Source organism: Canis lupus, chromosome 1 (assembly GCF_011100685.1).
Source record: "Canis lupus familiaris isolate Mischka breed German Shepherd chromosome 1, alternate assembly UU_Cfam_GSD_1.0, whole genome shotgun sequence".
NCBI lineage: Eukaryota > Metazoa > Chordata > Mammalia > Carnivora > Canidae > Canis > Canis lupus.
The window spans coordinates 361976-387145 of record NC_049222.1 but is presented as its reverse complement, the minus strand read 5'-3'; the positions used below and the strand labels follow the sequence as shown (position 1 = coordinate 387145).

Sequence of the window (25170 nt, the reverse complement as noted above, 5' to 3'; positions counted from 1 at the left end):
ATTGAGTCCCACATCAGGCTCCCTCCATGGAGCCTGCTTCTCTCTCTCTGCCTGTGTCTCTGCCTCTCTCTCTCTCTCTCTGTGTCTCTCATGAATAAATAAAATCTTTAAAAATATGTATATATTTTAAACAAATCTTATGCCAAAAATTTTATTAGAATTAACCAAGGTAATGAACTGGCACCTTTGAGTAACTGAATTTAAAACCCTTATAAACAAGAATCCTCTCGCTTTCCCCATTCTAGATAGTCCTTAGCCTTTCCTTTCTTCCCTCTTTTAGGTAGCATTGAGTGTAGCCTGCTCAGTGTTGTGATTTATTTTCCATTTTGTGATTTATTTTTATTTAAGATGAGTGAGAGTCACTTATGAATGTTTTGAAAGTTGATTTTTTTTTAAGACACTAAATTAAAGTCCTGCCTACAATGCAAAAACAAAAACATTGTGTGCTTGTGTATTTACCTGAGGTGGGTAGTAGGAAAGTAAATGAGACAAATCTCTCTTTCTCTCTCTCTCTCTTTTTTTTTTTTTTATTACTAATCGTGTATTGAAAGCAGAAAGAGGTTACACGACACCAAATAAACCAGTTCTGAGGACTTCCCCAAGATAAAGTTGTACAGCTCCAGCTTCCTCAGTGTTTATCAAAACACAAAAGAAAACAGTAGAGGTCGTCGTTTCTATGGCAAATCTGACCCTTGCAGGCTGAGGGAGTGAAAGCACCTACTGTTGCCCGGGATCCGAGGGCTGAGGCGCTGGGATGACTGGCCCGCCCGCCGGCACTCCTGCTGGTGAGACCCCAGGCGGCCCGGAGCAAGACAGAGTGCCCACACCGCCTCCAGGGAGGCCGGGGTCCCTCCAAGGGGTGCGTGAGAGGTGATGCAGCCCCCAGCCCGTCTCTGTAAACAGCCCGGACAACTGTTAAAAAAGAGGAATCTTTTACCCATTAGAAACCTAATTGGAACCAGTATGACATTTTTACTTTAAAAAATAAATCTGGTCCCGGAGACGCAGGAGCTGCACCGACCTTGCCGGGGGAAAGGGGCTCGCGGGGAGTTGGAGCAGGACCCAGGAGGGCGGGGATGCCCTCGGGCTCCCGGGGACAGTAACAGCAACTGCGCGCCCAGGAGAGTGCGCCGAGCTCCCTAAGGGCTGCAGCGCGCACGGCGGGACCCGGCGGGACCCGGAGCAGCTGAAGGGGCTCGGGCGGCGGCTCCGCGGAGGGGGCTGCGCGGCCCCGGGAGCAGCTCGGAGGGGCTCGGGCAGAGGAAGAGGCTCCGTGCGGAGGGGGCTGCGCGGTTCCAGGAGCAGCTCGGAGGGGCTCGGGCGGCGGCTCCGCGGAGGGGGCTGCGCGGCCCGGGAGCGCGAATCCACCAGCGCAGGCTCCGGAGCACAGGGCGCCGGGACACAGCCCAGGATCCCGCCTCCCCCGGGACAGGCAGAGGCCGGGAGGGCCCAGGACAGCGAGGACGCTCCTGCCCCAGCTGAGCACATCAGCGGCCCCGCCCCGGAGCCTCCAGGCCCTGCAGACGGAGTTCCTGCCGGAGCTGAATCCAGGTTTCCAGAGCTGCCCCGCCACTGGGGCTGTTCCTCCTGCGGCCTCACGGGGTAAACAACCCCCACCGAGCCCTGCACCAGGCAGGGGCACAGCAGCTCCCCCAAGTGCTAACACCTGAAAATCAGCACAACAGGCCCCTCCCCCAGAACACCAGCTAGACGGACAACTTCCAGGAGAAGCCAAGGGACTTAAAGTACACAGAATCAGAAGATACTCCCCGGTGGTTCTTTTTTTGTTTGTTTGTTTTTGTTTTTGTTTTGTTTTGCTTTTTGATTTGTTTCCTTCCCCCACCCCCTTTTTTTTCTCCTTTCTTTTTCTTTCTCTTTTTCTTCTTTTTTTTTTTTTTTTTTTTCGTTTTTTTTTTCTTTTTCTTCCCTTTTTTTTTCTCTTTCTCTTTTCTTTCCTTCTTTCTCTCCTCTCTTTTTCTCTTTTTCCCAATACAACTTGCTTTTGGCCACTCTGCACTGAGCAAAATGACTAGAAGGAAAACCTCACCTCAAAAGAAAGAATCAGAAACAGTCCTCTCTCCCACAGAGTTACAAAATCTGGATTACAATTCAATGTCAGAAAGCCAATTCAGAAGCACTATTATACAGCTACTGGTGGCTCTAGAAAAAAGTATAAAGGACTCAAGAGACTTCATGACTGCAGAATTTAGAGCTAATCAGGCAGAAATTAAAAATCAATTGAATGAGATGCAATCCAAACTAGAAGTCCTAACGACGAGGGTTAACGAGGTGGAAGAACGAGTGAGTGAACTAGAAGACAAGTTGATAGCAAAGAGGGAAACTGAGGAAAAAAGAGACAAACAATTAAAAGACCATGAAGATAGATTAAGGGAAATAAACGACAGCCTGAGGAAGAAAAACCTACGTTTAATTGGGGTTCCCGAGGGCGCCGAAAGGGACAGAGGGCCAGAATATGTATTTGAACAAATTCTAGCTGAAAACTTTCCTAATCTGGGAAGGGAAACAGGCATTCAGATCCAGGAAATAGAGAGATCCCCCCCTAAAATCAATAAAAACCGTTCAACACCTCGACATTTAATTGTGAAGCTTGCAAATTCCAAAGATAAAGAGAAGATCCTTAAAGCAGCAAGAGACAAGAAATCCCTGACTTTTATGGGGAGGAGTATTAGGGTAACAGCAGACCTCTCCACAGAGACCTGGCAGGCCAGAAAGGGCTGGCAGGATATATTCAGGGTCCTAAATGAGAAGAACATGCAACCAAGAATCCTTTATCCAGCAAGGCTCTCATTCAAAATGGAAGGAGAGATAAAGAGCTTCCAAGACAGGCAGCAACTAAAAGAATATGTGACCTCCAAACCAGCTCTGCAAGAAATTTTAAGGGGGCCTCTTAAAATTCCCCTTTAAGAAGAAGTTCAGTGGAACAGTCCACAAAAACAAAGACTGAATAGATATCATGATGACACTAAACTCATATCTCTCAATAGTAACTCTGAATGTGAACGGGCTTAATGACCCCATCAAAAGGCACAGGGTTTCAGACTGGATAAAAAAGCAGGACCCATCTATTTGCTGTCTACAAGAGACTCATTTTAGACAGAAGGACACCTACAGCCTGAAAATAAAAGGTTGGAGAACCATTTACCATTCGAATGGTCCTCAAAAGAAAGCAGGGGTAGCCATCCTTATATCAGATAAACTAAAATTTACCCCAAAGACTGTAGTGAGAGATGAAGAGGGACACTATATCATACTTAAAGGATCTATTCAACAAGAAGACTTAACAATCCTCAATATATATGCTCCGAATGTGGGAGCTGCCAAATATATAAATCAATTATTAACCAAAGTGAAGAAATACTTAGATAATAATACACTTATACTTGGTGACTTCAATCTAGCTCTTTCTATACTCGATAGGTCTTCTAAGCACAACATCTCCAAAGAAACGAGAGCTTTAAATGATACACTGGACCAGATGGATTTCACAGATATCTACAGAACTTTACATCCAAACTCAACTGAATACACATTCTTCTCAAGCGCACATGGAACTTTCTCCAGAATAGACCACATACTGGGTCACAAATCGGGTCTGAACCGATACCAAAAGATTGGGATTGTCCCCTGCATATTCTCGGACCATAATGCCTTGAAATTAGAACTAAATCACAACAAGAAGTTTGGAAGGACCTCAAACACATGGAGGTTAAGGACCATCCTGCTAAAAGATAAAAGGGTCAACCAGGAAATTAAGGAAGAATTAAAAAGATTCATGGAAACTAATGAGAATGAAGATACAACCGTTCAAAATCTTTGGGATGCAGCAAAAGCAGTCCTAAGGGGGAAATACATTGCAATACAAGCATCCATTCAAAAACTGGAAAGAACTCAAATACAAAAGCTAACCTTACACATAAAGGAGCTAGAGAAAAAACAGCAAATAGATCCTACACCCAAGAGAAGAAGGGAGTTAATAAAGATTCGAGCAGAACTCAACGAAATCGAGACCAGAAGAACTGTGGAACAGATCAACAGAACCAGGAGTTGGTTCTTTGAAAGAATTAATAAGATAGATAAACCATTAGCCAGCCTTATTAAAAAGAAGAGAGAGAAGACTCAAATTAATAAAATCATGAATGAGAAAGGAGAGATCACTACCAACACCAAGGAAATACAAACGATTTTAAAAACATATTATGAACAGCTATACGCCAATAAATTAGGCAATCTAGAAGAAATGGACGCATTCCTGGAAAGCCACAAACTACCAAAACTGGAACAGGAAGAAATAGAAAACCTGAACAGGCCAATAACCAGGGAGGAAATTGAAGCAGTCATCAAAAACCTCCCAAGACACAAGAGTCCAGGGCCAGATGGCTTCCCAGGAGAATTTTATCAAACGTTTAAAGAAGAAATCATACCTATTCTCCTAAAGCTGTTTGGAAAGATAGAAAGAGATGGAGTACTTCCAAATTCGTTCTATGAAGCCAGCATCACCTTAATTCCAAAGCCAGACAAAGACCCCACCAAAAAGGAGAATTACAGACCAATATCCCTGATGAACATGGATGCAAAAATTCTCAACAAGATACTGGCCAATAGGATCCAACAGTACATTAAGAAAATTATTCACCATGACCAAGTAGGATTTATCCCTGGGACACAAGGCTGGTTCAACACCCGTAAAACAATCAATGTGATTCATCATATCAGCAAGAGAAAAACCAAGAACCATATGATCCTCTCATTGGATGCAGAGAAAGCATTTGACAAAATACAGCATCCATTCCTGATCAAAACTCTTCAGAGTGTAGGGATAGAGGGAACATTCCTCGACATCTTAAAAGCCATCTATGAAAAGCCTACAGCAAATATCATTCTCAATGGGGAAGCACTGGGAGCCTTTCCCCTAAGATCAGGAACAAGACAGGGATGTCCACTCTCACCACTGCTATTCAACATAGTACTGGAAGTCCTAGCCTCAGCAATCAGACAACAAAAAGACATTAAAGGCATTCAAATTGGCAAAGAAGAAGTCAAACTCTCCCTCTTCGCCGATGACATGATACTCTACATAGAAAACCCAAAAGTCTCCACCCCAAGATTGCTAGAACTCATACAGCAATTCGGTAGCGTGGCAGGATACAAAATCAATGCCCAGAAGTCAGTGGCATTTCTATACACTAACAATGAGACTGAAGAAAGAGAAATTAAGGAGTCAATCCCATTTACAATTGCACCCAAAAGCATAAGATACCTAGGAATAAACCTCACCAAAGATGTAAAGGATCTATACCCTCAAAACTATAGAACACTTCTGAAAGAAATTGAGGAAGACACAAAGAGATGGAAAAATATTCCATGCTCATGGATTGGCAGAATTAATATTGTGAAAATGTCAATGTTACCCAGGGCAATATACACGTTTAATGCAATCCCTATCAAAATACCATGGACTTTCTTCAGAGAGTTAGAACAAATTATTTTAAGATTTGTGTGGAAACAGAAAAGACCCCGAATAGCCAGGGGAATTTTAAAAAAGAAAACCATATCTGGGGGCATCACAATGCCAGATTTCAGGTTGTACTACAAAGCTGTGGTCATCAAGACAGTGTGGTACTGGCACAAAAACAGACACATAGATCAGTGGAACAGAATAGAGAATCCAGAAGTGGACCCTGAACTTTATGGGCAACTAATATTCGATAAAGGAGGAAAGACTATCCATTGGAAGAAAGACAGTCTCTTCAATAAATGGTGCTGGGAAAATTGGACATCCACATGCAGAAGAATGAAACTAGACCACTCTCTTTCACCATACACAAAGCTAAACTCAAAATGGATGAAAGATCTAAATGTGAGACAAGATTCCATCAAAATCCTAGAGAAGAACACAGGCAACACCCTTTTTGAACTCGGCCATAGTAACTTCTTGCAAGATACATCCACAAAGGCAAAAGAAACAAAAGCAAAAATGAACTATTGGGACTTCATCAAGATAAGAAGCTTTTGCACAGCAAAGGATACAGTCAACAAAACTCAAAGACAACCTACAGAATGGGAGAAGATATTTGCAAATGACATATCAGATAAAGGGCTAGTTTCCAAGATCTATAAAGAACTTATTAAACTCAACACCAAAGAAACAAACAATCCAATCATGAAATGGGCAAAAGACATGAAGAGAAATCTCACAGAGGAAGACATAGACATGGCCAACATGCATATGAGAAAATGCTCTGCATCACTTGCCATCAGGGAAATACAAATCAAAACTACAATGAGATACCACCTCACACCAGTGAGAATGGGGAAAATTAACAAGGCAGGAAACAACAAATGTTGGAGAGGATGCGGAGAAAAGGGAACCCTCTTACACTGTTGGTGGGAATGTGAACTGGTGCAGCCACTCTGGAAAACTGTGTGGAGGTTCCTCAAACAGTTAAAAATATACCTGCCCTACGACCCAGCAATTGCACTGTTGGGGTTTTACCCCAAAGATACAAATGCAATGAAACGCCGGGACACCTGCACCCCGATGTTTCTAGCAGCAATGGCCACTATAGCCAAACTGTGGAAGGAGCCTCGGTGTCCAACGAAAGATGAATGGATAAAGAAGATGTGGTTTATGTATACAATGGAATATTACTCAGCTATTAGAAATGACAAATACCCACCATTTGCTTCAACGTGGATGGAACTGGAGGGTATTATGCTGAGTGAAGTAAGTCAGTCGGAGAAGGACAAACATTATATGTTCTCATTCATTTGGGGAATATAAATAATAGTGAAAGGGAAAATAAGGGAAGGGAGAAGAAATGTGTGGGAAATATCAGAAAGGGAGACAGAACGTAAAGACTGCTAACTCTGGGAAACGAACTAGGGGTGGTAGAAGGGGAGGAGGGCGGGGGGTGGGAGTGAATGGGTGACGGGCACTGGGTGTTATTCTGTATGTTAGTAAATTGAACACCAATAAAAATAAAAAAAAATAAAATAAAATAAATCTAAGTTTATTTATTGATATTTTGTTTTCATGTATAAAAACAAACAGTATAAAATTGCTAATACTGCTGAATTAAAATGCTAAAATAGGAGATAGGCAAAAGACTAATTACATTTGAAGTCATTCAAGTAATACAGCAACCCCAAAATTAAAAATAAAGTCTGAATTTATGAGAATGTACTAGCCTTTTCTTACCAAGTATTATAATTAACTTTCCATCTTCTTTATATATATGTTTTAAAGATTTTATTTATTTATTCACGAGAGACACACAGAGAGAGAGAGAGAGAGATAAAGGCAGAGTCACAGGCAGAGGGAGAAGCAGGCCCCATGCAGGGAGCCTGATGTGGGACCCGATCCTGGGTCCCCAGGATCACACCCCGGGCTGAAGGCGGCGCTAAACCGCTGAGCCACCAGGGCTGCCCTCTTCTTTATATTTTATGCTATTTTCCTAGATATCTCCTGTGTAAAATAGAAATCAATATTTTTTCCCAGTTTCAAAGACTGGTTTCTAAAGTACTGAAATGCTTAAAGTAGTATATTAGTCAAACTATTCTTAATCACATGGGCATTAATTAATGTCTAAAAGATACAGGTAAGCTTGAAGACAATTTTTTTAACATTTTAAATTAATTTTTAATTGATGTGTACTAATGTACAATGTTATATTCAAATTCTTCTTCTTTTTTTTAATCTGTGCCTCTGTTATCATTGTGTTGTCAATGTCTAAGAGCCAAAGGCTTTTAAATTCTATTTATAGATTCTGGATTCTCCTTCTTTCTCTCCTACCATTCTGTTTGTTCCTCTAGTTATTAATTTGAGTCCAAAAATAACTATGTTTATGCTATCGTTGACAGAAAAATTATATAAAAGAGAAGCTACATAAAAATCCATTAAAGCTCAGTATACAGTAAGATCTCATATCAATGTATTGATTGCAATGTAATATTTCTTTAAAGGAGTAAAACATATTCTGTGGAGGAGGTAATCATTGTTATAACAATGAATTTAAGAGCATGGAGGTAACCTACTGCTTTTTTTTTAACAAGTATTTATTGAGCACCTACTTTTTTTTTGGAAGATTTTATTTATTCATTCATGAGAGACACAGAGAGAGGCAGAAACATATGCAGAGGGAGAAGCAGGCTTCCTGCAAGGAGCCTGATGTGGGACTCGATCCCAGGACTCTGGGATCACGCCCCAAGCTACAGCAGATGCTCAACTGCTGAGCTACCCAGGAGTCCTGAGCACCTACTTTGTGATAGGCAATTTTTAGGACCCTTGTGTACAGCACTGAATGAAACAGATAAGGATCTCTGCTCTCATGAAGCTTTCATTCTAACAGAGGAATATAGACAATTGGCATAATAAAGAAATACATTATTTGGTATGTTAGGGGATAAGTGCCATGAGAAATAAAAGTAAAGCATAGTAGGTAGAAACTGGGTGTGTTTCAGGGTACCAGAGGGGCAGTATGCAGTTTTACATAAGGTGGAGAAGGTAAGATTCATTGAGATGATGTTTGAACAGAGACTTGAAGAGGGTGAAAAAAATCAACCTTTCAAATATTCAGGGGACGAGTGTCCCAGGCTGGGGAAACAGCCAGTGCAAAGGCCCAAAGGTGGCAACCTGCCTGATATGCTGGGGATAAGAGAGCCTTCATAAGCTATGACTGTGGCTGATTCAAGAGGAAGGAGCAAGGGTTCAAGTGGGTATCTGAAGTTCAAAATATGTATTAGACATGAAAGTAGAGATGTTATATAGGCACCTAAAGAGAGTTTATCTACTCAGAGATTAAAACTTGGGTTTTAGGAATGTAACTTATTTTAAAAATATGCAACTAGATAAGATCCTCAGAAACTGAGTATGAGTAGAAAGAAAGACCAAGTACTGAGCTCTAAGCAATTCTACTTGAAAAAGTTGAAAGAAAGAGAATCACTGGCAAACACACCTACAAGTACAGGCAGTAAGGAAGGAAGAAAACCAGGAACATAGTATGTCATAGAAACCCAGGGAAGAGACTATTTGGAAGAGCTCATGAATAAAGTGTAGCTGATATTCCCCCATAGATAAGGCTTTATGGTTTTTGCAGCCTGGTTGTCTTATCTATTTCCGTACACACACACACACACACACACACACACACACACACACACACATATCCCTTCCCAAATAAAGAAAATGTGTTGGGCTCTTTATGAATATAGTGCCTTTTAACATTGTCATGATGAGCTATATATCCTTGTAAATGTTTGAAAAGTCTCTGGAGACAGAGTGCTTCTTTATTAAATAGAGTATTATTTGATAATTAAGTCAATCAGTATCAGGAAAACTTATGCCTCCAGTTCTTTGCTAATTATCTTGGAAAAAAATACATATATTATACAGCCTGGACAACTGTTGAATATATATACATATTTATAATATATAATAAGTGCTTTTATAAATATATAAATATATAATATATGAATATATTAAAATATATTTATAAAAATGTATGTATTTGGCCCCATTATTGCAAAATAATTGTTTATGTTTGACACTTTTCTTCTTGTTCTTCACAATATAAAAGTATCAAATGTGTTATGAGTAATATAATTAAGTTAAACATGAGTTAATTCAATATACATAAAAATATTTAGGTTTCTTCACCCTAAAAGTAAAGGGGAGATATATTTGAGATATCGGTGGGTTAGTATAAGCTGTGAAAAAACATAGTGTTTAGAAACATCAACAGCTTTTGGCCATGTGTTAACATATTTGAACAATGATTTGAAATGACTATGATAAGGGTATCTGATGTTATGTGATGAATTTATAATTTATATTGTCTACATATAGTAGAACTGTGCTTACATTGGTTGTCTACTGTTGCTTGTTTCCCCTCATCTGTAGGCATAAGAGGTGCTGTGGAAGCAAGTACATTTAGAAAAAGTAAACACAATACAGATGATAATTTATTGTATAGTTGAGATCCCAATCATAGGTGCAAATGATATAAAAATCACATGCAAATCTGAAAAGAAATCCTTACAGTGGCCTCAGTCATAACTGGGAGAGCTGTGACAGAAGGAAAATTGTGTCTCTTCCAACATCTGTTTTTGAATTGAGATGGCATCTAATAACAGTAGGACCATTACCACCTAGGCTATCTTCTTGGCATGTGGATCCAGTTTTAAAGAAAAAACTGAAATTGAACCATTTGAAAATATTGAAGTCTATAACCTTGTATGTAGTGAGGACATCTATATAAATTTAACATCAAAATATGGATATGTTTTTTAAATTATGTATTTTGAAATTGGTAATAAACTGAATCTCTGAGGTGGGTGCTCTGTACTAAGACAGAAACTGGAAAAGATGGGAATGAGTCATCATTCAGAATGATTGAACTGTAAGAGTGAATTCTTTGTTTCATGATAATGATAAACATTAGATCTCAGGAGACCAGCTTTTCTACCACTTACTCACTATTTGAAAATTTCATAAAACTTAGACAAATAAAATTACATTTCAAACTTTCCTTTTTTTAAAATTTTTATTTATTTATGATAGTCACAGAGAGAGAAAGAGAAGCAGAGACATAGGCAGAGGGAGAAACAGGCTCCATGCACCGGGAGCCTGATGTGGGATTCGATCCCAGGTCTCCAGGATCGCGCCCTGGGCCAAAGGCAGGCGCCAAACTGCTGCACCACCCAGGGATCCCCATTTCAAACTTTTCAAAGCAGGAAAAACCCCCTCAAGCTCAAGTGTTTTTTTTGTTTTTTGTTTTTTGTTTTTTTTTTTGTAATGACAGAGAAAAAAACTTCTGGCATAAAAGGATGCTAGAAAGCCCTATTATGGACAGATGCTTGGGATTATAACAGTGTTTAAAAACAAAAAGAAAAACAAAAACCACCTTAAGGAATTAGAATTTTCGGGGATCTCCCCTACCTTTCTGCCTACATGCTTACGTCAGACCATTGTACTGATAAATCATTTATCTAAGCAAGGCAAATGGATAAGTTGCAATTTCACCTTGAGCTGCAGGAGTTCTGACATAAATACACTCACAGTTGTCATTCCTAATCTTGCCAAAGGCATGTGGTGATTAAATATGGCTTAGAAACAATAAAGTATCCATTTGAAAATAATTTGTTATAGTCTTAACAGCTCAGACTCTTGATTATCAAGCTGAGTTTGTGGACTGGGATGTTGGCCCTTTGTGTAGAGGCTTAGAAGGAACAAGGTAGGATTTCAGTTCTAAGTGAGATTTGGTGGTATTCAGCAGGAGCCACTTAAAGAACTATGTTTGTAAACTATTTGTATATTGTGTTGTTGTAGAAAAAAATAGAAGCTATCCAAAAATCACACAAAATTCATGAGTTTAATATTTTAAAGGTATCTGCCCTTAGAGAAGTTTCATATAACCAAGCAAATATATTACAAATAAGATTGTTAATTATTTAACTTCTTCAAAATTGTTTTTGATAAAAGTATAGCTTTGTATGCTAGAAAACTGGGATATGCTTAAGGAACAAAGTGATCATTTAAGCGATGATACTTTTTTCTGGAGGAGCAGAAATAGTTCCTGGAAGTGCCTGTAGCTTCTATAACAAATATGGCCATTCTCTAGAAAGAGGAGGTGATAGACACCCTGGTGGAGAGGGCAGTGGTGCTTGGGTGGTGGTTAAGAGTTTGACTCTTGGTTTCAGCTCAGGTCATGGTCTTGGGGTAGTGGGATTGAACCCCACATCAGGCTTTCTGCTCAGTGGGGAGTCTGCTTGGAGGGATTTCTCTCTCCCTTTCCTTCTGCCCTGTCCCCACCTCACCCCTCTCTCTCCCTCTCTCTAAAAACACCCCTCCAAAAAAAAAAAAAAACCCAAAAACAAAACCTGAGGGGAAGAGTCACTAACTTGGATGGCAGATACAGTACAAGAGAATTTATTAAAGGAGGTTTTGTTTTCTCCCATCTCCTAGATAGATGTTGTGCCTTTTAATTTAAAACTACTTTGAGGGATCCATGGGTGGCTCGGCTGTTTAGTGCCTGCCTTTTGCCCAGGGCGTGATCCTGGAGTCCTGGGATCGAGTCTCACACCAGGCTCCCTGCATGGAGCCTGCTTCTCCCTCTGCCTGTGTCTCTGCCTCTGTGTGTGTGTGTGTGTGTCTCATGAATAAATAAATAAAATCTTAAAAAAAATAAAACTACTTTGAACTTATTTTTAAAAACAGATCTTCTACACATTCAACCAGCACCAAACAATGGCCTCCACGGTAGTTTAAACCATCTTCTGAAGGTACCTTTTTATGAGCCATCCCATACAGAGGAAGCGTCAAAGTTTTCTGTTTGTGGCCTTACTGTTGCATTGCCCACAGATGCTCTAGATTGTTCATGCCCTGAGCTACAAAGTGTAAGTAATAACTTCACATATTCATAAAAATGTAAAGGGGCAAGTAAATCTATAACCGGGGTTACAACCAGGGTAGCTGATGATCAGGTTTGTGTTCTAGTTTAGGTATTTACCTAAGTAAATGTATGTGATTTCTCTGAAACTTGTCTGGAGATGAGAGGAGATACATTGTAAGATTGAGTGTGTGAATATGCTTTGTAAACTAGAAACTACTATCTGAAAATTATTAATTCCCTTGTGAGCTAAATGTCCTTAACCCTTCAAAACAGTAGAATCTTGGAGCTCTTTGATTTCTTTCATCAACAGAACGCTCTTACAGCTGCAAGTTTTCTTACAGGTCTTTTTAGTGGATCAGGCACTTGGCTGAGTTCAGGAGCTTGACTTCAGATCCCAGGAGACTCAGTAAGGTGAGGTTCCAGTGCTAGGAGATCCCCCTACTCCCCAAAGATATGGGATCAGAACAGAAGTTCCAAATTTAAGGACCAACCCTACTGCAACACAAGGATGGGGGCTGGGATTTCAGAATGGAGTTGGAGCCCAGTTATCAAGAGTCCATCAAGTTAAAACCAATGTCAAGGTGCATCTGATGCCAAATTAAAAATATTTTTGTAGAACTCAATAAGTATCCACTGTCTCAGGTAAGAATTATTCCTTATAGCCAGGAGTCAGCAAAGACTTGATTTTCTCTAATCCTCAAAGTAACATTACACCACATAGATCAGTAAGTATTTATAAATAAATGCTGACCAAAAGAGTCTTGAACAGAAAAAAGTCCAGTCAATATGTCCAATAAAAGTCAAATCCACAGCCAAGATCAGGGTAGGGGTATGGATTCCTTATCTATAGCTTACCTCGATGAAACTGCCATTTAAAATCATCATCATCAAAAAAAAAATCATCATCATCATAATAAAACATTACAATGTGGATGTTTTTGTCTCTGTTTTAGGAGAAAAGAAGGATCAGAAAGGCTAGGAAAACTGTCCAAGGCCACAGAAATTTGGTCTACCTGACTACAAATGTCCAAATTCTTCTCTGTTAAGAATGCCCTTTGCTATTCAAAGTGTGGTCACAGGATCAGCATCTGCTTCACTTGCAAGCTGATCAGAGATCCAGAATCTCAGGCCTCACTGGGTTTACTAATCAAAATCTGCATTTTAACAAGACCCTCAGGTGAGTTGTACTCATATTAGCTTGAGAAGCCCAGGGACGTTGTCCTGCCAATTTAGTAGTCGATTCTAGCTGCTGTCAAAATGCTTTGCCCCATTTTCTTGTATCTGCAGACTCCCACACAAAGTATTTCTGAGCAAGTGGCAGAATGGGAATTTAAATTCAAGCTGGTTTGGCTCTTTGTTGAGTAGTATAACATTTGGGTGTGACTGGAGAAAGAATTCTGATGGCCTTTTACAACATGTGTTATCACTTTGAATTACTTTCTCTTGCCCACGTTGTCTTGTAGAATACTTCTCTAGAACATGTGAATCAAATGCTTAATCTCCCTGAAGACCAAAGTAAGTCAATAGAAAATAGGTCAAGTCTTTGGTGTATAGGCCTAACAAAACACAATATTGCCTTTTGGGGATCCTTTAAAATAAACTCACAGAAGCTTTTGAACATCAAGATTGTATTGCTGATATACAGGAAGAAAAAAATCCCACAAAACTGATCTAATAACAATAATCATAAGCCTGGAGTACTTGCAGTGGTTCCAGGAACATAACAAATTTCCTTCAAATGGTTGTGGCTGTTCTTTTTGTTACATGTGAATAGCCCAAACTGCCTACCCCTGCAGCTTATTGGCTGTGTGACTGGGCCAAATCACTTAACCTCTCTGTACCTCAGTCTCCTCATCTATAATAATGGAACCCACCTCGTGTCGTTGTAAAAACTGAAAGAGTTAATGCATGGAAAGAATTTAGAACAGTCCCTGGCCTGTAACAACATTCTTATTACCTATTATCTTTTAAATATTCTTTTTTTAATAATAAATTTATTTTTTATTGGTGTTCAATTTGCCAACATACAGAATAACACCAAGTGCTCTTGTGTTAAACTCACTAGGCTTGTTGCATCATTTGTAAAATGGGAATACCGTCTTTATTGAGTTTTTGTGAAAATTAAATGTGTTAATTTAATGTGTACTTAGAATGGTGCCTGGCACACAGTAAGAGTTCAGTAAATATCTTTGTTGGTTGACAATATTTTTATAATCTATTGACATGACATGAATATCTTGTAGGTTTTTAAACCATCAATAACTGATGGATTTTTAGAATATTACAACAGGCAAATAAAAATAAATAAGTACATTAGGACATACTTTTCTTTATAAAATTGCAATATCTTTCCTATGATAATTACTAAGGTAGATCATCTTTGTTACAAAGTATGTCCTTTTGGTTTTGAGGTTTCATCTCTTCAAATATGTCCTATGCACTGTTAGCTGCTTGGCCAAATTACTTTTCTAAGCCCTAGTTTTGTAATGGAACAGAATGGAACAGTAATAGCCTCGGAGTTATAAGGATTAAGAGGTTAAGAATGTAAAATATTTATCAGAGAAACAGGTGCATAATAAACCATCAGAGAATGATGATGCTTTTATGCATGGAAGCATTTGCTAATTTTACAACCATTTTTATTTTAGGTTATTTTTACTCTAGTAGCAGCAACAGAGGAACTAAATATGCCATTTGGGAGGTCCAGGATTATGCAGAACAAGGAATACTGTCTTCTATATCACAGGGAATATGTCAGTGGATTTGGAAAAGCTATCAAGATGCCCTTGTGGAGATCATATACAGTACCAAAACCAGTAAGTTCCTGTGTCCACTGATCCATGAAGGCTGGAAAAAATCTGTGGTTCCCTAATATTCTAAGAATTGAATTTTGATTTTCAGTAGAGATCCCAAAGGGAGTTCGCTGGCCTGTGTCTTGTAAGACAATGTCCCACATATTTCTCAAATGTATTTATGGGTGATATGTGGGTGCAAAAGGGGAACACATCATGTTTTGCCTGGAGAAATTAAAAGATGTGTACAGGCCAATTGGTAAGGCAGGTAGAAAAGAAGCTTTTGAAGAGTGGCAACAGGAAACACAGAGGCACACTATCTATTTTGTACATCCTAAGTACATGGTGGATGCACCTAGAAGGTGATGCTAACTAGATTATAAAGGGCTTTACATTTACCTGGTTATTTACCACATACTTTACTTTCTGCTGTGTATCATGGTAGGCACAAAGAACATAATGTGAATAAGCAGTAATCCTTCCCCAAAGTATCTAGTACTCCCCTAGGTCAGGCTAGACTTACATGTAGAGATGTGCTATATCATAGGTCTCTCCAGGCTGAGGTTGAGAATTCAATTATTGATATTCTCTTCTTTTTTCACTGTCCAACAATCTCTCTTTCGATAAGTGACCCTGGGTCATTTGGCTATCAAAAGGAAGAAAATGTCAGATCTCTAACTCACACCATATACAAAATTAAATTGTTGGTGAATTTATAGACCTAAATGTGAACAGCAAATCCATATTTTCCTTTGCATGTATTTTTATGACCTTGGGGTAGAGAAGGTTTCCTTAGGACACAAGAACAACAACAAATACAGAGGGAATTGGTTAATTTGGCTATATTAATGCTAACGTGTGACAAAAAGACAAAGTTACGGATGAGGGAATATGTTTACATTGTATGTAAGAAACAAGAGATGAGTATCCAGAATGGTAATTAAAATCCAGAATGGCTAATAAGTTTCCAATAAACAAGAGAATGACAAACATCTTAGCTAATAAATGGGCAATGAATATATGAGCCAAGCAATTGAACCTCATTAGCAACCAGGGAAATGTAAAGGAAAGCAAAAATTAAAGTCTGCCAAAAATCAGTCAAAACACTCCTTCAGGGAAGAGATGGTTCTATTTAATGTATCCTCGCCCAATAGTGCTGCCCAGTAAATGTTTCTGAATGAATGCATTGGCTACATTAATCCCAGCCATTATTTTTAAAGACTTGAGGACAAAGCAGTACTTTCAACTAGAAGGGTAAATAATCAGGAAGCTGTTTTTGTAAAGAAAATTGTGATCTCTTAGGTCCAAAGACTCTTTTGACAAACCTCAACCTATTAATGTTCTTGCTTAGCCAAGAGATACTTTTTATGGCAGGGAAGTGATTGGTTGTATCTGGTTTATTTACTCTTCTTGTTCCAATTCAAGATTTCTGGAGAAAAATAAGCATATTTGCCCACTATTAATTGAAACTTTGTGTGTTCTGAACACCAACTCTGTTGCTGACAATGGTTTAATTGTGGTCAGTGGTAGGAGAGCACTGATGTTGTTTTCCAATGTGGGCAAATATTTTACCAACAGTTACCTGAGTTCATGTGTATGGTTAATGGCAATATCACTTTCCTATTACGCAAAATGTTCAGGTTGTGATTTTTTTCAACATACTGTGGAACAACAATGTGAAGTTACTTATTCCTTAAAATAGTTTGTTTCTGTTTTTGAGAAAGGCGGTATGATTCAAGACCAATCATATGATTTAGTTCTCTATTTTGAAAAGTCCAGGTATCAGGGATTGTGTGGAGTTAAGGGGAATGTTTGTGTTTTTAATATTTTCTCCTACTGTCTTGCATTCCTGAATTTATATGAGCTTTAGCGGAAACCAGAGGCAAGGAGATTTTAAGTGGGCTCAGACCAAGAGTTTAGTACAATTCTTTTTTGTTATTGTTTTAAAACTAGCTTCTTTGTTACCAAAAGTTGCTGTCTGTTCACTGATCCCACAGAACTACTTAAGTATTTCTCCCTCCATGTGACAGGATGGAATTCTAGCAATTTTCTGCTTTCTAATTCAGAAATTACTCCGTTAGTATGTTGTGGTTCAAGAAAATTACATACAAGGATGTTCTGAGATTCACATAAAAATGTTGTAAATCAGCCCTGTGTTTGAAAAATCAGACTTTAAATAAGCACTTTTCGGAGCATGGGCCCAATTGGCTTGTGTCTTGAAGTTTTATGGAGCTTTTGTTTTTCTGTGGTTTTGGTGGGTTTTCTAATTTTTGTTGTTGTTATTGTTATCTCAGAAGAGTTCTGGAGAAGTAGCTGTGATTTGAAATCACGGTCCTGCAACAAGAGCTTCAAAACTATTAGACTATATATGGGCTTCACTTCTGGGGCCACTCAGTAGGATTATGTGAACTGCTTTTTCTGTTGCTGGGTGAAAAATTGAAATTAAGAGCAGAAATTATGATTACGTTTTAGAACATTTACCTTATAAATTTGATGTATATCAAAGAACTTTTAGAGAGAGGAAAATCTAGCACACTTAAACAATGTTTCCCTTTCTCTTGATATATATGTGTATATCATTGGATTTTTGAATAGCCTTTTCTTGTTTCCAAAGCTTGTTAGCACTAATATAAATTATGATCTAATTATGTCTTATGATTCTTTAAAAAACTAAGAACATTTTTATGTATCACATTTTTTGAACTATAAGAAATATTTTTCCCTGTAGGAAAAAACTATGACCAGAATAAGAATTTTAAAAGTATATAGTCATTATCCTTACTGTAAGACTAGATGGTAACAATCCAATATCTAAATAAATAACTTCAGCTTTTATGTTCAGCCTATAGGTAAAGAAAGGCTATAACTTCAATAAAAATAATGTTATCCACTGTTCAAGTATTATTTTAACCCCATACCAGACTATAAATGAAAGCATCTCACTTTCCTGTCTATGCTCATCATCTACTTCTCTTGAAGAATTTTGAGAGCTAGAGAGTTCAGATGTTATCTGAGTTCTAATTATTGTTTTCCTGACTCTCTATCCTTTAGCTTAAAAAACTCTTAAGGAACTCTGAAAAGCTAGCAGGGTTGAAGCTGTTTCTATATGTGGGGATGGGAGGATGGTTTGCTGTGCTTTCTCAGGAACCCAGGACTCAGAAATGACATGACCATACCCGCCCCCCCCCCCATCCTGGTAGAGCGCTGCCTGTTGCATAATCTCACCTTTATAAAGGAGGCCACATCCTGTCTTCCCTAGTGTCAATACACTTATATTTGGGGTTCAAGTTTGGTATGTAAGAAACAAGATTTTCAGTAAACAGAAAAAGTATAATTTTTTTTAGTACTTTCTGACTAAAGCCATCCTGATCCATTTTCCCCAACTCAAAGTCTGTGCTACTTTGAGAAAATAGTAAACATTTTTGCCCAACTGCAGCCTTTGCTAAAAATTATAATACACTTCTTTCTTTAACATTTTTATAATTTTAACTGTTGAAAATAGGGGTTTTATCTTCCTTACATTACAGAGAATACACCCATGGCTACATTTATGTATTGTACATTTCTTCAAGTAAAATGTACAAAACCTGTGAAGTTTTAGAGTAAAATGAATAAGACGTGTGGCAGGAAACATCAACTCACAATATTCTGGTTGTCTCTGAGGCTCACAATTGATGTTGTTGGTTCTCCCATTTTATAACATCTTCACATGCCCCTTTATGTCATTCAGAACTGTTTGTTGTGATGTATTTTTGAAAGAAGGAAAGATATATTTTTGAGACTTTATGCATCTTAAAAATTCTTATTCCATCTATATACTTAGTGGAATTATTAAGAATTATTAGAATTTTAGAGATAATTTTTCTTCAAATTAATAGGAGATAACATTTCCTGCACTGTCTAATATTTTTATATGTTCCCTAATTTTTCCATCTTTTGTCTTTAATTTTACTTTTTGAGAGATATTTGCAACTTCATCTTATAAATATTACTGAATATTTTATTTCTGTTGTCATATTTATATATTTTTTAATTCAAAGAGCTCTCTCTCCTTTTCTATAGCTTTCTCTTCTTTCTGTATGGATGCCTTGTATACTCTCATCTCTCTAAGGAGCAAGTTTTCTTCTCTCTCTGCATTGTCTCTTTTTTATCATGGTTCCTCTTCAACCCTGACAAAATGTTTGGTGATCCTTGGTTATAATTTTATATGTTAAGGGAGAGGTGCTAAGCTTCATGGCTGGGGCTGGCCAGCTGATAGGCTGATAGGTTGTTCAGGATAAGAACCAGCCATTTCTTGGGGAAAATTTCCAATTGTAAGCATCTAGTTTTCCTTTCAGGCTGGTTTGTTTCCCAAAGAAGGACACTTTTAATCTGACCTAGCATATAGAATCAGGCAGCCTTCATGTGAGCAATGATAATGGGAGGAGTCTTACCATGCAGTATATAAATTTTTATTTAATCCCATTGCTTTCAATATGGTGCACTTGCTCTCTGGCCTGTCTTGTGTCCTTAGACTGAACATCTCTCTGGTTCAACTTCTCCAGTGAGTAAACTTTTTATCTATCCTCTTTTACAGACTTTCAACCGGGTCTCTTCTTTCTGGCCCTATGTACATTGCCTGTCTTTAGGAGATTCCCAAATTCTACCCTTGAGGTTTGGCAGTAGGAATCCATTCCATTGTGCCTTCCCGAGTCACGGCTTTTCAATGTCAGTATTTAGTGGTCTACTAAGTCATGTTGTAATGTAATAGTAAACAACTATGTTGATCTGATTTCCAGCTTCTGAACATTTATTATCTATTATGTGTTTTCATCATTAATGTTCTTTTAGTGGAATTTTGGAAGGGAGCAGAAATAAATGTGTTCAATTAAGTTGAGGGGTCTACTCAACTTCCATATAGTCTTCTCCAACTGGAGTGTTGTAGTATGTTAGGGAGTACATTCTCTTGTTGGCTTTCCAGACTTCCCCCATCCTCATCTCCTACCTATTCTTTTTTTTTCCTTAATTAATTTATTTATTTATGATAGTCACAGAGAGAGAGAGAGAGAAAGAGAGGCAGAGACACAGGCAGAGGGAGAAGCAGGCTCCATGCACCGGGAGCCCGACGTGGGATTCGATCCCAGGTCTCCAGGATCACGCCCTGGGCCAAAGGCAGGCGCCAAACCGCTGCACCACCCAGGGATCCCCCCTCTCCTACCTATTCTATACCTCATCATGCCTATGGATATAGTACAGTGTTTTTTGCCTTTTTCTTTGTAAACTGATCTTTCACATTTTATGTTTCTCCGCTTTACTGAGATATAATTGGCATAAAACACTGTGTAAGCTCAAAATGCACCATGTGATAATTTCATACATGTATATATTATCAAATGATTACTCTATACATTTAGACACCAGGTAATTTTTGCTTTTATTACAATGCAGTAAATAAGGGAAGGATATCCTAATTTAATTAAACCTTCTTTGTTGTTAAGAAATATATACACTATGGGCAGTAATGTTCATATGAATCAAAATCTGAAAAAAATTAAATGAATAGTGAAATGTTTACTTATGATTATATGCTAATTGAAATATGATGATTTAAGACTATATTGCCTTAAACACTTGGGTTAGGCAGCATATTTATAGGATGTCTGCTAGTGGACTAATTATTGTTTTAGCCTTTAAATGAAGTTACAAAGAAAATTGCAAAAAACATATTCCTATATTACATGATGAATGAAGCACAGCTACAATTTTTTTAAGTCCCCAAATAAGTAAGTTCAGATAACTGAAGTTGCTTTAAATTAATCTCAGATTGCCCAACAGTTTGTATGTGTATTTTATTTTATTTTTTATTTTTTATATGTATATTTTAAAAGATTTTATTTACTTATTCATGAGAGACACAGAGACAGAAACACAGGCAGAGGGAGAAGTGGGGATGTAGAACTCAATCCCAGGACCCTAGGGTCATGTCTTGATTCAAAGGCAAACACTCAACCACTGAGCCACCCAGGTGTCCCTCGTATGGGTATTTTATTTATTTTATTTTATTTTATTTTATTTTATTTTATTTTATTTTATTTTATTTTATTTATGATAGTCACACAGAGAGAGAGAGAGAGAGAGAGAGAGGCAGAGATATAGGCAGAGGGAGAAGCAGGCTCCATGCACCGGGAGCCCGATGTGGGACTCGATCCCGGGTCTCCAGGATCGCGCCCCAGGCTGAAGGCAGGCGATAAACCGCTGCGCCACGCAGGGATCCCTCGTATGTGCATTTTAAAAATGAATTGCTTTTATTTTACTTTCAATATTTACTTGTAAGTACACCATATATCATCACCAACTAAAAGTTAGATCTTAAAAAGAATTTTTGTTTTTTAGCAGGAGCTCTCATTATTCATTTGCTCTCAATTCAGGATTTTATTCTGCAAATATTCCTTTCCAGGATGTATTTGATTTGCCTTCCCAGTGTTCCTAACCAGAAGGGAACCACAGAAGAAAACATTGCTGAAGACACCCATTTCCATTGCTTGCGTAGACCTGATTCACTAAGAAAATAAGAAAAGGTTAAATGAAAAACATTCTAGGGAAGTTACAAACCATATAAGGTAATGGGTTAGCCACCACTGTAGGCGTAACTTTTTTTTTTTTTTTTTTCTCTTTCAACAGGGAGACACATCGCCTCTTCCTCCCACTGTCCCAGACTGTCTGCGGGCTGATGTCAGAGTTGCTCCTTCTGAAAGCCAAAAGTGTTCCTTTTATTTAGCAGACGAGAATATCACCCACGGCTTCCTCTATCCTCCTGGTTAGTATAACTCTTTTTTAGGGCAGCAACTTAGAAAGCCCTCATCAGCTGGATGTGGGCATGTGCCTTAAACATACGCTCCCCCACCGAAACTACCTGCTTGGGCAAAACTGGCTGCCCAGGAGGCTTCCAGTGGTTGTGGGGTGACCTATAGCCATGTAACAGCTATAATAAAGACTAATAAATTTTGCAGTAGGAACTGCACATCAGCTGTAATCTGGCCCAGATGTTTAGAGAGGTCAGCAGATTTAGGGTTTAATTTTAAAACTGAAGATTCTTTGGAGAGGGACACAAGGCATCTAAAAAACACATTTTTTCTGGCTGCTACCCAAGCTAAGGCCTGTACGGTGCATGCAGCTGTGCCTGTAGCAAGAAATCAGACTGGGATTCACGCCTGTAACACACAGAGCATGCTTGTGTCCAACAATTTCACATTGTGGATTAAGCAGCTGAATGAACTTTACATTTTTTTGTGTTTTGTTTTGCTTTGTTTTTTTAGAAAGCATCTCTCTTCAGAACATGCAAAAGCCAGTGTCATTTTTCTGAACTGAAATCTCTTCCCTATTTAGCAGGAAATGTCATTTTTATTAACTCACTCATGAGATTTTCAACAATTTCAGCTTCTGAGAATGGATTTACTCCTGATATTTGGCTTAATTTTTCTGTAAGCCATGACCTAAGAGGTCAATTTGGAGATTTATAGCTTAGGGATTTTTAGAGTGGGGGAAAAAAAAGGCTTGGTGAAAAGAAGTAGTATATCAATTTAAATACCTAGCACAGGGATCCCTGGGTGGCGCAGCAGGTTTGGCGCCTGCCTTTGGCCCAGGGCGCGATCCTGGAGACCCGGGATCGAATCCCACGTTGGGCTCCCGGTGCATGGAGCCTGCTTCTCCCTCTGCCTGTGTCTCTGCCTCTCTCTTTCTCTCTGTGTGACTGTCATAAATAAATTTAAAAAAAAAATTTATAAAAAAAAATAATAAAATAAATAAATAAATAAATACCTAGCACAGAGTTAGGATAAATAAACTGATATATCTTATTAAAATATCTGCAGAGCTCCCAAGCTTATGCAAACCTTAAGTAGTTGCAACATTTTATTAATAATTTTTAAAATTGGCATATAAAATTATATCTGTTGAGCCGTAAGGCATTGGTTGATATATAAATATTTGCCTCAACCAGGAAATGAAATTAATAACTAAACAACTTGTCTTAAATATTAAGGATTAAATGAAACTCTTTGCTAACTCTCCACTATTTTGTTTGTTAGAAATTCCATCAGAAACTAATCTTACTTTTCTCTGAAAATGAGGTAATACTGTCCAGATTGCTATCCCAACTTTCAGAGCTTAATTTAAAAAATAGAGAAAGCTTCTAGGGTTCTGAGGACTGTGAATAGCATGTGAAATTTTAAGGAAAAAGACCCCAACAATTTGTTTTTCCTTGGTTTTTGGTACCCACCCACTGGCCTTTCACTTAAATATTAGTTCGCATATCCAAGTATAATTTAAATATAAAAAAACATTATGATAAACATTTATAGGCTTGCAGCTTTTTTCATCCTCATGATATTTCCACGATATAAATGTCATAAGACAAAGCACTTTGCTCCACTGGTTAAGCTGGTATGCAGCAGAGCTGGGCTTTCAACCCAGGCACTCTGATTCTGGACCACACATGTCCGGCACTAAGCCAGGGAGCACATCCCCCAGTCCTCCAAACCAATCATGTGTGGTGTCATGAGCATTGAGTTAAAACTTACTTTCTTAGGAACATTTGATTTTGGAAGAGTTGTTTATAACAGCACTATTACTTTGTGCACATTCAATATCAATGCTTTCATATTGTTACAGTACTTGTTTTCTAGGGCTGTTGTAAACCGATTACAACAAACTGATAGCTTAAAGCAATAGAATTGTATTCTCGCATAGATCTAGAGACCAGAAGTCCAAAATAAAGATGATGGCCCGGCCATGCTCTTTCTAAAGGAGAGAACCTAGAGAGAATCCTTCTTTACCTCTTTCACTTTCTGGGGGGCTTCAGGCATCACTTGGTTGATGGCTACATCACTCCAATCTTCGCATGTGTCTTCACAGTGCCTTCTCCCCTGAATCTCTCCTCTTCTGAACCTCCTGTCTTTATAAAAACACCAGCCTACTCTAAATCCAAGATAATCTCATCTTGAGACCCATAACTCAATTGTATCTGTAAAGACTCGATTTTCCTATGTATCACATTCACAGGTACAGGGGGTTAGGACTTGAACATATCTTTCTGAAGGTCACCATTCGACCTATAGGTATCAAATGCATAAAACTGCTGGCCTTATTGATAACCTTTACTGGGGAGTACTTAATATTCCTATGTTTTAGCTGCTAATAAATTTTCATTGGTATGTAATAGTATTTTACTGATTACGTATTTTGTTATATTTTCTCTACTAGCTAGAGTTAATCAAATTTGTTTTACAGCAAATAATAGGACTTCTGGTAGTCAATATGATGTTTTAATCACAAGTAATTTGGTCCCTATGTATAAAGCATTTAAAGGTAAGTATTCATTTAGATTATTAATTTTAAAACACCTAAGTGACTTTATGAACTTATAAATTAAACACATCTTTGGTTTTTTTTTTTTTTTCGCAATTTGTCCCTGATATTGAGTCATTATGTTCTAATGTTTTAATTTAGAAATAGGAAGATCTCTGGCATAGTTATGTTTTTTTCAGCTTACTTCAATTTTGGGTGCCTTCTGACTAGAACTTCAATAATTTGTTTTTAATCTAATTCAGCTGTAAATGGCTAATCACAAAACAAAATTTTACTGACACTCACCATAAGTAAGTGCAACATGTTTGTCTCTATAATCATAATCAATAAAGCAATGTGTATATTCTGACCATGATTTAATATAACTGTCCCCAAAGCACCTCAGTACTAGAAAGGAATTTGGAAACATATTTTACTTGGAACGCCTGGGTGGCTCAGTGGTTGAGTGTCCGCCTTCAGTTCAGGGTGTGATCCTGCAGCCCTGGGATCGAGTCCTGCATCAGGCTTCTGCTTCTCCCTCTGCCTGTGTCTTTTCCTCTCTCTCTCTGTGTCTCTCATGAATAAATAATTTTTTTTTAAAGGAAACATTTTACTTAATTTCAAGACTGCAACTACCTCAGTAA

At 38.2% G+C, this 25170-nt stretch overlaps 1 pseudogene; it reads left to right on the top strand.

Moving 5' to 3' along the window:
- Nucleotides 1–25170, top strand: part of LOC100685782 — a 49476-nt pseudogene that overhangs the window by 20836 nt on the left and 3470 nt on the right.